Genomic DNA, 12391 nt, shown 5'->3' with positions numbered 1-12391 from the left:
TCATTTAAGAAAGAGTTGGATAGACCTCTCAAAGATAGTGGAATCAAGGGTTATGGAGATAAGGCAGGAACAGGATACTGATTAGGAATGATCAGCCATGATTATATTGAATGGCGGTGCAGGCTCGAAGGGCTGAATGGCCTACTCCTGCACCTATTGTCTATAACTATTAAAGCCAACTGAATCCAGTACATCTCCATGCAAAGCACTAGCCACTTTCCAAGATATTGCCACAAACCTGTTCATATACAGCATTGTAAAGGGATGTAAATTAATAGCTGAAAATGTGTTGCTGGAAAAGCGCAGCAGGTCAGGCAGCATCCAAGGAACAGGAGAATCGACGTTTCGGGCATAAGCCTTCTTATGCCCGAAACGTCGATTCTCCTGTTCCTTGGATGCTGCCTGACCTGCTGCGCTCTTCCAGCAACACATTTTCAGCTCTGATCTCCAGCATCTGCAGTCCTCACTTTCTCCTGTAAATTAATACATCAAAACAACTTCAGTTTAATTGGACATGAGCATTTAAAGAAGTCAACACTTATCTCCACAAATCAAGCTGAATTTTGGTGTAAAGGATATTTTAAAATTTCTTTCTTGTTTTAGATGACAAACATGTCCCTAAATCCTGGCTATAATGTAGTACCTCTATGTGATTGACAAAACTAAAAACAGATTTGAAATCAAAAGTTACAATCATAGAATTTAGAACTGTTCCACAAAAGACTTTTGTAGTTGCTCATATGTAAACTGCCATGGAGTTTGCCAAGCACATTTCATAGGACCACATAATATATCCACTAAGTTTCCTTGTCCATCTTGCATGTAAGCTTGTCAGTCTTCCTATTATCAGTGCTAGCATACAGATCCAAAAGCCCTGGCGAGCCTGTCAAAGTTGACCATTCTTTGTGAGCGCAAACTGTGAAAGTTAATGGGTAGGTGAGTCTGGTTTCCATGCAGATACTTCCAGGAAGCATTAGCTGGATAATGATGAGGAATGGAATCTGGTTGATTGCTCCCCACTTGACTAACATCCAACATACTTCAACTTGCTCTGTACTTCAAGGCCACTCTTACTAAATGAGCTGTCAAATGTATGCTTCCAGTGGAGCAAGTTGAACTGATGGCTTTTTCTTTGGTCAGATGAGTCTAGATCTGGGTAAAGATATGGGTGGTAATATGTACAGTGCATTGCATTCCAGCAGAAACTGATATGGGCTATGGTTGCAGTCAAAAAACGTTTTCATAGAAAGTGAAACTTCAATTTTAGCAGTCACAGCTCAGCACTACTGACTGCATTTGCTACTCGCCTTTAGCTGTCAAAGAAAGTAATATGTAGTTTGGAATATAATTTTTGACAGCTTTTGGCCTGGAACAAATTCTTCATTCTTTACTGTTGAATTCATTTTCATTGCTGTAACCTGATTAAAATTGTTCCCATATGATAACCTGGCTGTTTTAACCTTTTACTCTGGCACTCCTAAACTGTGCTTTAACGTGGAAAACACTTTTTTAAATTCATTCATAGGATGTGAGTTTGCTGGATGAGGGAGCATTTACTCTCTGTCCCACTTACCCCTGCAAATGGTGGTGAGCTGCCTGTTGAACCACTGCAGTTCATGTGCTGTAGGTAGACCCACAATGCCATTAGGGAGGAATTTCAGGATTTTTACCTAATGACACTGACAGAATGGCAATATATTTCCAAGACAGGATAGAGAGTGCCTTGGAGGGGAGCTTGCAGGTTGTGGTATTCACATGTCTGCTGCCCTTATCCTTTTGGAAGGAAGTGGTTATATATTAGGAAGGTGCGGTTGAAGGATGTTTGGAGATTTTCTGCAGTGCATCTTATAAATGGTGCATGCTGCTGATACTGAGGTCAGGAGAGTAAATGTGGATGTTGTGCTAATCAAGCTTTATCCTGGATAGTGTCAGTGTGTGGGTTTTTGGAGTTGCACTCATGCAGACATTTAGAGAGTATTGCATCACTCTCCTGACTTGTGTGTAGATGATGTGGGAAGACAGGTGTGGCTGATTTGCAGGATATAAAGGGTCTTGACTTTTGATCTCTCCAACTACAAGTTGTTTTTCTACTAAATTGGTTAATAAACCAATGAACCTCAGGAAATGTAATTGATCAGAATTTAATGAAGTTCATTAGCTCATTTGATGCTCCAAATTGTAGTTTTGAACACTGCACTGACTAAATTGAAGAGCCATTGGTTGTGATGAGTTTTGGAGATTGATATATGGTTGTGCTTTTCTCTGTCATAGAGGGCAAATATGGTTGCATGCCTGTAGTGGATGTTCAATTCAACACCATTCAGTGCAGAATACATCTTTATTGCAGATGCTTTGCTCATTTGCAGTTGTTTGTACAGTACGTGTTCAAAATCATCACACTCTTATTTTGTGGTGCCTCCAATGAAAACAATACACTGTAGACATAGGACCGTACAAGAACATATTGTGCCTTTTAATGAAAAAAATTACTTTTATTCATTCTTGATGTCCTGCACACTGGCAATAGACAAAGCTGATTCAACATTCTGCAAATCAGGGAAAAGGACAAGCTGTTCTCCAGTATCTGACCTTTCCCTTTGATATTTTAATTTGCTCTGATGTCATCAGTATGAGTCCTCCCAAGTTTGCAGTGGATTATAGACATTGAAGCACCACATTATCATTGCCATTGTTTGGGAATGTTACTGCTTCCACTGAAGATTTGTCCCACTTGTCATTTCATGGGCAAAATGAGCAGCAAAACATTCTTGAGCTTCAAAACTACACCAAATCAAACTTCACTCGTTTCTCCAAGTGCAGTGTGTTGTAGTATCAATTTCAACCTGGCATCTGAGCCTATTTCTAATGGTAACAGACTCAACCCACAAGCAACTTGGTCTTCATTCCAAATGTCAGCATATTTTGCAACAGTATTTCAGGCAGACTGCATGTTCTGAAAACAACAAATACTGAAGATCACAGCAGGTCAGACAGCATCCATGGAGAGAGAGCAAGCTCATGTTTTGAGTACAAATTCCAGCATCTACAGTAATTTACTCCTGCAGACTGCATGTTCTATTAAGAGGGCAGGGTCATGCACACCTATTGCGTTTTCAGTTGGCTGTCTGTCTTTTGCAGTGACAGGATTACTTCCACTTTTGTAACGCCTGAAACATGGTAAACCTGCCCAGAGTGCTTCATGGGAGTGTTACCAAATTAAAATTGGATATTGAGCCACATAAGGAGATATTGTGGCAGATTGCCTCAAATGTGAGTTCAAGAGCTAGGTTTTATCTTTTGAGGATGAAGAGGTTTAGGGTAGCAATATCAGAGCTTAGTGCCGAGGCAGCTGAACCCAAGTCTTCCTGGGATGCCTAAAATGCTCATGTTGGATAAATGCGAGGATCTCCAGTTATGGAACTGGAAGAGGTTGACAGAAATTCTCTATGTTCTAATTTGTAGCCCCAGAATGTTTAGTGGGATCTCCTAGGTAGTTATCAGATTCTCCAGTAGACTCGTCAAAGATGATAAGTTCAAGTTGGCTACATTACTTCAATTCATTCAAGTTACAGGGGACAGCCTTGTGCAGCACATCTCCAGCTCACATTCATGGAGTCACTGCTTAGGTCAAAGTTTCACTCTCCTTGTTTGTGTTCTCTTCTGGTTTTCCTCCTGAATCCTCCTGATTCCTGAAGAAGGGCTTATGCCCGAAACGTCGATTCTCCTGTTCCCTAGATGCTGCCTGATGATCCAGTCGCATCACATTATCATGGAGTGAGCTTGGCAATGCAGAAATCTAACCTGAAGCCTAATGCAAAATTTTGTAGATCATCTTTTGTAAAGCCATCTGATAAGGCACTACCCTCCAGTAATTTTCTCACATCTGGAGTTTTTGCTACCCAGAGAAGATAGCTGGATAGCAGCAGTTGGTTATGGAACCTCCATCCATTGTAAGGTTTCAGAGATGCCCTGCATTGTAACCAACTACTGCATTCTCACTACTTTTAAAATTACTTTTCTTAACTACTGTTTTCCATGTGCTCCCTTTGCTTTATAATAAGCCTCAGTTCAAGATCTAAGCCAATGACTTGAGATATTTAATGGTCTTCAGGTCATCTGTCTGCAGTAGCAAGTTGGTTTTTTGTCTGTTGCTTCATGTTTGGTGCTTGTGGGGCAAGTTGGAAACCGACGACCACAACTTATGAAATGTGAATGTTCCTGACACACCAAACCCAAGCTTCAAGCAGGGCAATCAATTTCAAATTCATCCTATCTATTTTTGGAAAGATGGTATAACAGTTTCTCTCACAATGTAAGCCGCCTTGTTTAAGGGGGGGGCTTCATCTGGCTACGCTTCCAAAATTAACATATGTCTGTGAGAAATGAAACTTTTGAATCATTCATATAAAGATTTGAGCCACACAAGTTCTCTAATTGAGCCATCTTCTGCTTGTGGCAAGTGCAAAGATTAAGGAAGATTTACCATTCACATTGACCTGAGGCATGCCATCCTGTCATTGCTAGGGAGTGTGTTTTCTTTTAATGTGGGTTTCTGGATGTAAATGAACTCCGCATGACATCTTCTGCTGTGTTCAAGTAAACAGCACAGTGCTGTTTAAAACAAGATCGTTCTTTGCAGCGAATTATCCCTTGGAACACAATACTGACTGATTCAGTCCATTCCTGTGGTGTTTTAGTGGGTAGTTCAATTTTCAGGAATGAAGACGTTACTCATCTGATCCCTTATCAATTTCAATTTATTTTGAAGTCTATGCTGAAACACTGGGACAGTATTTTCTTTCCTTTTGAGTACAGACTGTTGGGATGGATTCTTGCCCAATTAATTACCAGCCAAAAATAAGTTCAAAGAATAGAGCATGGCCAATAAAAATAATAGTAAACGGCATTATTTTATCACAGGCCTACAGAAATGTAGTTCTTATCCCACCTTGCATCTTAACTTTGATCTTTTAGTGTAGAATTTCATAGCCAGCAATAAATGACTCCATTTTCCATCACATCATCTTCAAAGCTGATCTAATGCCAGTCTGGCCATTATGGCATAAACTTAACGGTTGCATTCATTAGTGGGGAAGGAGAGGGTTGGGCTTGTCTGCTAACAGTGTGCAGATAGTACATGCTGTGTCTGCAGTGTTACCACAGACTTGTTAATTCTACTGGGGGGATAATTTCTGTCTGATTTCATGATTTTGCAAAGCCCTCTTCTCTCAAAAGTTGCACTTGGAGCCATGTTAATGAGTGCAGTTGGCTCTATCTTAGTTTTTGAGACAAGGGCAGTTAACTGAAGCTGAATCTACACAGGTTTGCTTCAGAAAATAGCAGTGAAGTCTCTGTTCAGAATATTAGATGATTTGCAATATCACTGGATCAAAAAATGGCATCCCTACTGTGTAGGTGAAAGGTAGCAAAGAAGCCACTTAATCTTTATTTTATCTTGATGTCTTTTCATCTACTGCTAAGTGAGAGTTAGTGGTAGCACACTCCCCTCTGAGGCAGAGCATTGTGGGCTCAAGATCCCCTTTACAGACTTGACTACATGATCTAAGATGACACTCCAGCACAGAGCTGAGGGTATGCCGCACTGTCAGGACATGCTGTGTGTGGAAGAGGTAATAAACCAAGACCCCATTTGGCTTCTCGGGTGCAGAGAAGAGATTCCAATGACACAGCTAGAGGGAGGAAGGGGGGAGTTATTCCCCAGTGTTCCGCCTGATATTTATCCTTCAGCCAACATCCACTAAAATAACTTTGTCAGCATAACTGCAGTCTTGGGGATCTTGATGTTTACAGGTTAGTTGATTTATTTCTTGCACTAAAACAATGACTGCCCTTTATAAGTATTTAACAGCTTTTAATGTGCTTTATGTTGTCCTGACATCATGAAAAGCATGACGTAAAATCAAATGTTTCTTCAAACGTAAAGTGCATTAAAGCAAATGGAGTACTTTGGAACTGTAGTCACTATTATAATGTAGGAAGTGTGGAAACCATATGGCAAGCTGTAAGCTTCCATAAGAAGCATTAAGATAATGACAGGATCATTTGTTTCCACAGCATTGGCCAAAGAGGCCACAAAGTTTAATCAGATCTTTCTCATTTACCTGAGGATGCAGTCAGAACCTCTGTTCATCATCTCCACTGAAAGACTGTATTGGTGACTGTGCAGCATTCCTTCTGTGCTGCACTGGAGTGTCAGCATGGATTGGGCACTGAAGCTTCGAGTGGGCATTTGTTGGTATGGTGCTGGAACTTTGGCATGTAATTATTATCACCCTTTGTTGTTGGGCTAATGCTTATGAATGGAAGCTGATATTCTGAATGTGTGTAAGTTTTACAATATTGAGGTATCCTGTTTGTCTATTTTCAGGAGTTCCTGAATGTCTGAACACTTGGTCGAATTCTACATTTTTCCCATGTGTTCCTAGTATGAGCAAACAGGCTGAGACATCCCCACTGCTGTCCTGGCTGTGGTCCTGCAAAAGGGCTTGGGGGTCTTTTTAACTCTCTGCAGTTCATTACCAGGTCAGACACTTGCCAGCTGAACTAATAGAGAGTTCTCAAACCATGAATTTATAAAGAGATACACCTGGAGGAGAGGATGTAACATTTTGTGGTTTTGTATTGTGCACAGTTTCCAGTGCTGTGAATGAGGGATGTCAGTGTTGGTGGCAGCTGTATTTGAGAATGGTGAAGGTGTAAATCTACACAGGGTTTCATTTGTCAGCTCACAGAAAGGCTCTTTGTTCACTCAGTTCTGAGATGAATTTTTTTTTTAAAAAGAAAACCTTGAGAGCAGTTTGATATTCTCATACAAGTATCATTTGCTCCTGTTTCAATGGTCCCAGTCAGACTAATACTCATCCATTTGGGTCAGAAACTGTTAAAAGGCCTAAACATCAAAGTTATCAATTAGGAAGCCAGAATTTTGGAAAATGGCATTTCTGACATATTAGGAGACCTGAAAAAGAAATCTTGGCTCTTGCAAAGAGAACGCCTCATTTATGAACTTCATGCATTAATAGTGACTATTTGAAGCAGCTGGGTGCATAGTGTGAATTCTGGGGGTGGGGAGAGGGTGGGATGGTATGAGTGACAGCCCTTAACATCAGGGCCCTATTTGACAGAGTATGGCATCAAAATGTCTTGGCAAATCAAGGGGGTGAACTGTCTGCTGGTTGGAGTCATACCTGGCACATAAGACGGTGGTCGCTGTCGGAGGTTAGTCATCTCACTCCACGGTATTTCTGCAGGAGTTCCAGGGTAGTGCCAGAGGTCCAACCATTTTCAGCTGCTTCATCAATGACTTTCCCTCCATCATAAGATCAGTTTACTGATTGCACAATATTCAAGATGCATTAAGACCCCAGCAACACTCGGGCTGATGTGTGGCACACATGTTTCTTGCTACTAGAGTGGGCAAGCTGTAACTACCACTAACAAGAAAGAACATCACCATTTCCCTTCAACATTCAATAGAATTACCATCACTGAAACCACCATTTCCAGCCTTTGGTAGGGATGGAGAAGATGAACTCAGCCATATAAATGCCGTGGCTACAAGATGAGGTCAGAAACAAGGAATTTTGCAATAAAGCCTGAGCACTACCTACAATGCATAAGTCAGTAGTATGATTGAATACTGTCCAGTTGCTTGGATGGTAGTGGTTCCATCAGTAAAAGAGGAAGCAATTAAAATCAGAATAATGGGGACCAGATTTTAGGAGCACTGGGATAACAGGGTTGTTTGACTGGAGATTAGAATTGGCAGTGGCCAAGGCTGTGGAGGGCTTTGAAAGCAAAGATGCCAACTTTAAACATGAGACATTGATTCTGGATTATACAATGTAAGTCAAAAGTATGAAGCTGATGGTCTGAAAGGACTATCAGCACAAAGCTTCATTCTGTATAAAGCTGAAACCACCTCTATCTCGATGCAGAGGAACCTCGATTGTTGTGGTTCTGTTCGCCGAGCTGGGAATTTGTGTTGCAGATGTTTCGTCCCCTGTCTAGGTGACATCCTCAGTGCTTGGGAGCCTCCTGGGAAGCGCTTCTATGATGTTTCCTCCGGCATTTATAGTGGTTTGTCTCTGCCGCTTCTGGTTGTCAGTTCCAGCTGTCCGTTGCAGTGGTCAGTATATTGGGTCCAGGTCGATGTGCTTATTGATTGAATCTGTGGATGATGCCATGCCTCTAGGAATTCCCTGGCTGTTCTCTGTTTGGCATGTCCTATAATAGTAGTGTTGTCCCAGTCGAACTCATGTTGCTTGTCATCTGCTAAGGATAGCTGGTCGGGTCGTTTCGTGGCTAGTTGGTGTTCATGGATGCGGATTGTTAGCTGTCTTCCTGTTTGTCCTATGTAGTGTTTTGTGCAGTCCTTGCATGGGATTTTGTACTACTATTATAGGACAAGCCAAACAGAGAACAGCCAAGGAATTCCTAGAGGCATGGCACTCATCCACCGATTCAATCAATAAGCACATCGACCTGGACCCAATATACCGACCACTGCAACGGACAGCTGGAACTGACAACCGGAAGCGGCAGAGACAAACCACTATAAATGCCGGAGGAAAGAGCACAGAAGCGCTTCACAGGAGGCTCCTAAGCACTGAGGATGTCACCTAGACAGGGGACGAAACGTCTGCAGCACAAATTCCCAGCTCGGCGAACAGAACCACAACAACGAGCACCCGAGCTACAAATCTTCTCACAAACTTTGAACCTCGATTATCCGAAGGACACGGGTGGGCAGTATTCCATTCGGTTAATCAATTGCCGGATAACGTAGTTTAGCCAAGCATCGGCACCTTGCGACCTTGCTGGATAATCCAATATTTGGATAATCGAATGCTGGATAATTGAGGTTCCTCTGTACTACACTTAATAGCTGTCTGTAGGCACCTCTGCCCTAGTTCCCGACACTGCAATTTACTTTATTTCTTCTCTGATCTCCCCTCACACCCAACCAGAGACTCTCCTCTTGTAGTTTTTGTCCTTTTTCCCTTTCTGATCTTCCTGTGAGCTGTGGGAAGAGCATCCCACCCAGACAACTTTGGAAAGGAAGATGAGATTGGTGATAGAGGTCAGTAGGATCAAGGGTGGGATTTTTGAGGAGATGACGATTATAAAAACCAGATTGGATTCCAGTCTTGGCCAGCTGTGTGGAATTTGCACATTCTCCCCATGTCTGCTGGGGCTTCTGCCAGATGCTTCGGTTTCCTCCCACAGCCTGAAGATGTGCAGGTTAGGTGGGCTGGCCATGCTAAATTGCCCATAGTGTCCAGGGGTGTGCATGTGAGGTTAGTTAGCCAGGATAAATGTAGGCTAATGGGATGCTCTTCAAAGGGTTGCTGCGGACTTGATGGGCCGAATGGCCTCTTAACACATTGTGGGGATTTTATGATCCTAAAAAGGGGAGGAGAGCAGTACTCATTATGAAAATGTGCTGGCAGCAGTGTCCTTGAATATTTAGAAGGCAGAGGTGGATAGATACTTGGCAAAAAAAAATGGATGGTGAAAGCATATCATGGGAATGTAGAGTTAAGATTGAGCAGCCGCAATGTTGTAAAATGGCAGAGTAACTTCAAGGCATTATAAAATGTTTACTAACCAATAAATTACTTTCTGAAGAATAGTCATTGTTGCAGTGTAGCAAAAACAAGGAGTTTGTTCAATGCAAGCTCTAACAAACAGCAGTGTGAAAGTAACCAGATAACTTCTATACATCACTGACTGATTGATATAACAGGGCATCAGAACTCACTTGCTGGACTGCACAATACTGCCAGGAGACCCCTACTTCCCCTGAAAGGGTGACAGGACCTCAACTTCTTGTCTTAGCTGAGTGACGGCATCTCTGATAGTGCTGCATTCGCTCAATGTTGTGTTAGAATATCAAATTTGATTTTATCCTTTGCGGAGGAAGGGAAGTAAGCTTTGAGAGAGGAGATGGCTAATCAAACCCAAATTCTTACAATCTGCATTTCTGTTTTACTCAACAGGGGCTGGAATTACTACTGGATATTGGCGACATAGAGCCTGAAGATGACTATGCTCAAAGAGCCATGTTTAGTTGTGGTGACCTGGTTTCTGTGGGCGTGGACAGATCAGAGCCAGCAAGCTATCCGTATAGTACATCATACCTTCCCCTCTTCTGTCTTTCTTTACTATTTTCCCCCTTGTTCCTGTACTTCCTTTCCTCAGAGAACTCTGAAATGACATTTACAGTAGAACTTGCATTTAAGGAGCCTGGCCACCTGCAATGCCCTGTACAGTGAAGAGCAGTCTCTGGTTCCCAAAGCTAAGTGTTTCAGAAATGGATTCTTCTAAATGGGCAATGCTGCCAAATCTTGGAGAGGAAAGGATTTGGCTCATTCAGTATCGCTTTGCACTTTTACCCTGAGGAAAAGGGATGAAGAAGTCATTTGTTGGGCGTTCGTTTCTTTGTTTTGGTGCCATATTGTTGTAGGACAACGAGCTGAATTTCTCAAAGCTTCGATATGTATTAGGAAGCATCGTTTTGTCAAAATTTCGGAAGAGGCCTCTCATTGGTTGTCTTTCTGTCTCTCTCATTCGGATTACAAATGGATGCACGTTCTTGACAAGGAAACAGTGCATCAAATGAATTCCTAAAATGTAAGCTTTTTGAAAAGGGGGCTTCTTTTTTACATATATATATAATAATATATATATAAACTAACAGTAAATAGTGTTAGCTGCTTATATATGAAGATTACATGCAATTCGAGCTGTGTCGAATGTAGCTAGTTGTACATAACATTGTGTGTTGATTGTATAGTAACCTATTTGAATCTTCTCATGGGATTTTTGTTTCCTTTTCCCAAATGTTCTTGAACTAATGGAGGGCTATATTGCACTAACTGTGAAAGGCTTGTATTTATGCATAGATTGCTGTGCCCCTGTCCCAGTCCCTTTTTTGAACCAACGCCATGACTGTGATTTAAAGTAAAATGCATTTTATTTCCAGTTCATTAACATTGCCACTCTGCTTCTTTAAAAGATTTCCCCTTTTTTAAAAGTGTAATAGGCCTGTTGAAATTTTAATTTGTGACTCAAAAGTCAATTTTGAATTCAAAATTATTTAATAACCAGTTGTTCTTGTTTCTCTCTTCCCATCTCCTGCTTTTCCAAGTAGTCCAAGGTGCAGTTCTTAGCCCAAGTATTTGTTAAATTTCTTTTTGTATATATTCCATATCCTTCCTTGTATTTTAACCCATCTGCAAGACGAGCTTCAGATTATTTAAAAATATTTCCTCCTCTTTCCCATTGCCCTCAAAATAACATACGTTATGATTTACTGGAGCACACATTTTGTAAAAGTGAAAGCTTTGTTTTAAGACATCTCAACTAACGTAATTATCTTTGCACAAGCAGTTACCTGTAAGTATTGCCTCAATGGTTTGTGTATATCGAAAACTGGCAACTAGGATATAACATTGTCATGGCCAAAGCTGAGATTCTGTACTGTTTTATTTCCTCTATCTCTCCCTTTGAGAAAGAGGAGCAGCTGCTTGTGTTTTATCTGGTTGAGACACAAGGTGTGCAGTCACACAGAGATAGTGTCTTGTTTATGTTTAGGTGTATATTTTGTAATGCTTTAATTTAAAGACCTGTTTTGAAGTCCTGTGCCCAGTATGTCACTGCAAAGGAATTTTTTCAGTTGTCAGCTGCAGAACCATGTAGCAGGAATGCGAGGATCTGAGGATTAAGGAGCTGTTTTGACATTGGCTGTACTCTGCGAGTATGTTTACTGCTCACAGCTGTGGACCCTGTTATGAGACCGTACGACTGATGCTCTGGAAGCGCTGGGATGCGATGATTATATCATGTAATTATGTTTGCAACCTCTGAACCCTGCCTACTTTCCAGTGGAAATAAGTATGTGTGTCTTGACAGTTCATAAAGACTGTTATAAATGTACAGAAAATTGTTTATCAGTTCAAGCTTTTAACGTGGAATGTGCTTAATAAATTACTTCAGTTACAAAATATGAAGCCTATTGCAGATCTTCTCTCAAACCATAGACTCGGCTCACATGGTGACAAACGTGGGCACAGAAATGGTGTGTGTCATTGAGGAAGAAGCAAGCAACTCTTCTGAGGTATTGTCGCAGATTCAACATGGCAGCAGAATAGCAGGACTGCGTGCAGTCTCTTGTCTGGAACTCCTCCACTTCCATATGCTTTCTTGTTTTAATTTCTTTTTTGCCTTTCCATTTGATTCTTTTTTTATTTCTTTCAATTTCTTTTCTTTGGAGCCTTTTGCTGTGGATTAGTCAGTGTGGTAAATATAGTGGACCATGCCTGGATTGATGGCAACTCCTGGCGCTCAGGGGGATTGGTGGATGTGG

At 41.4% G+C, this 12391-nt stretch overlaps 1 protein-coding gene across 8 annotated transcripts in view; it reads left to right on the top strand.

Moving 5' to 3' along the window:
• Window positions 1-12029, top strand: part of LOC122556778 (F-box/WD repeat-containing protein 11) — a 177038-nt gene extending 165009 nt beyond the window's left edge. For all 8 annotated transcript variants that reach the window (XM_043703932.1, XM_043703930.1, XM_043703936.1 and 5 more), the window contains one exon: window positions 10023-12029. The gene's annotated coding sequence lies outside the window, so the exon portion shown is untranslated. The remainder of the gene's footprint in view (window positions 1-10022) is intronic.
• Window positions 12030-12391: the final 362 nt, after the last annotated feature.

This window comes from Chiloscyllium plagiosum, chromosome 14 (assembly GCF_004010195.1).
Source record: "Chiloscyllium plagiosum isolate BGI_BamShark_2017 chromosome 14, ASM401019v2, whole genome shotgun sequence".
NCBI classification, from domain to species: domain Eukaryota; kingdom Metazoa; phylum Chordata; class Chondrichthyes; order Orectolobiformes; family Hemiscylliidae; genus Chiloscyllium; species Chiloscyllium plagiosum.
This window is presented reverse-complemented; position numbering and strand designations above follow the sequence as displayed.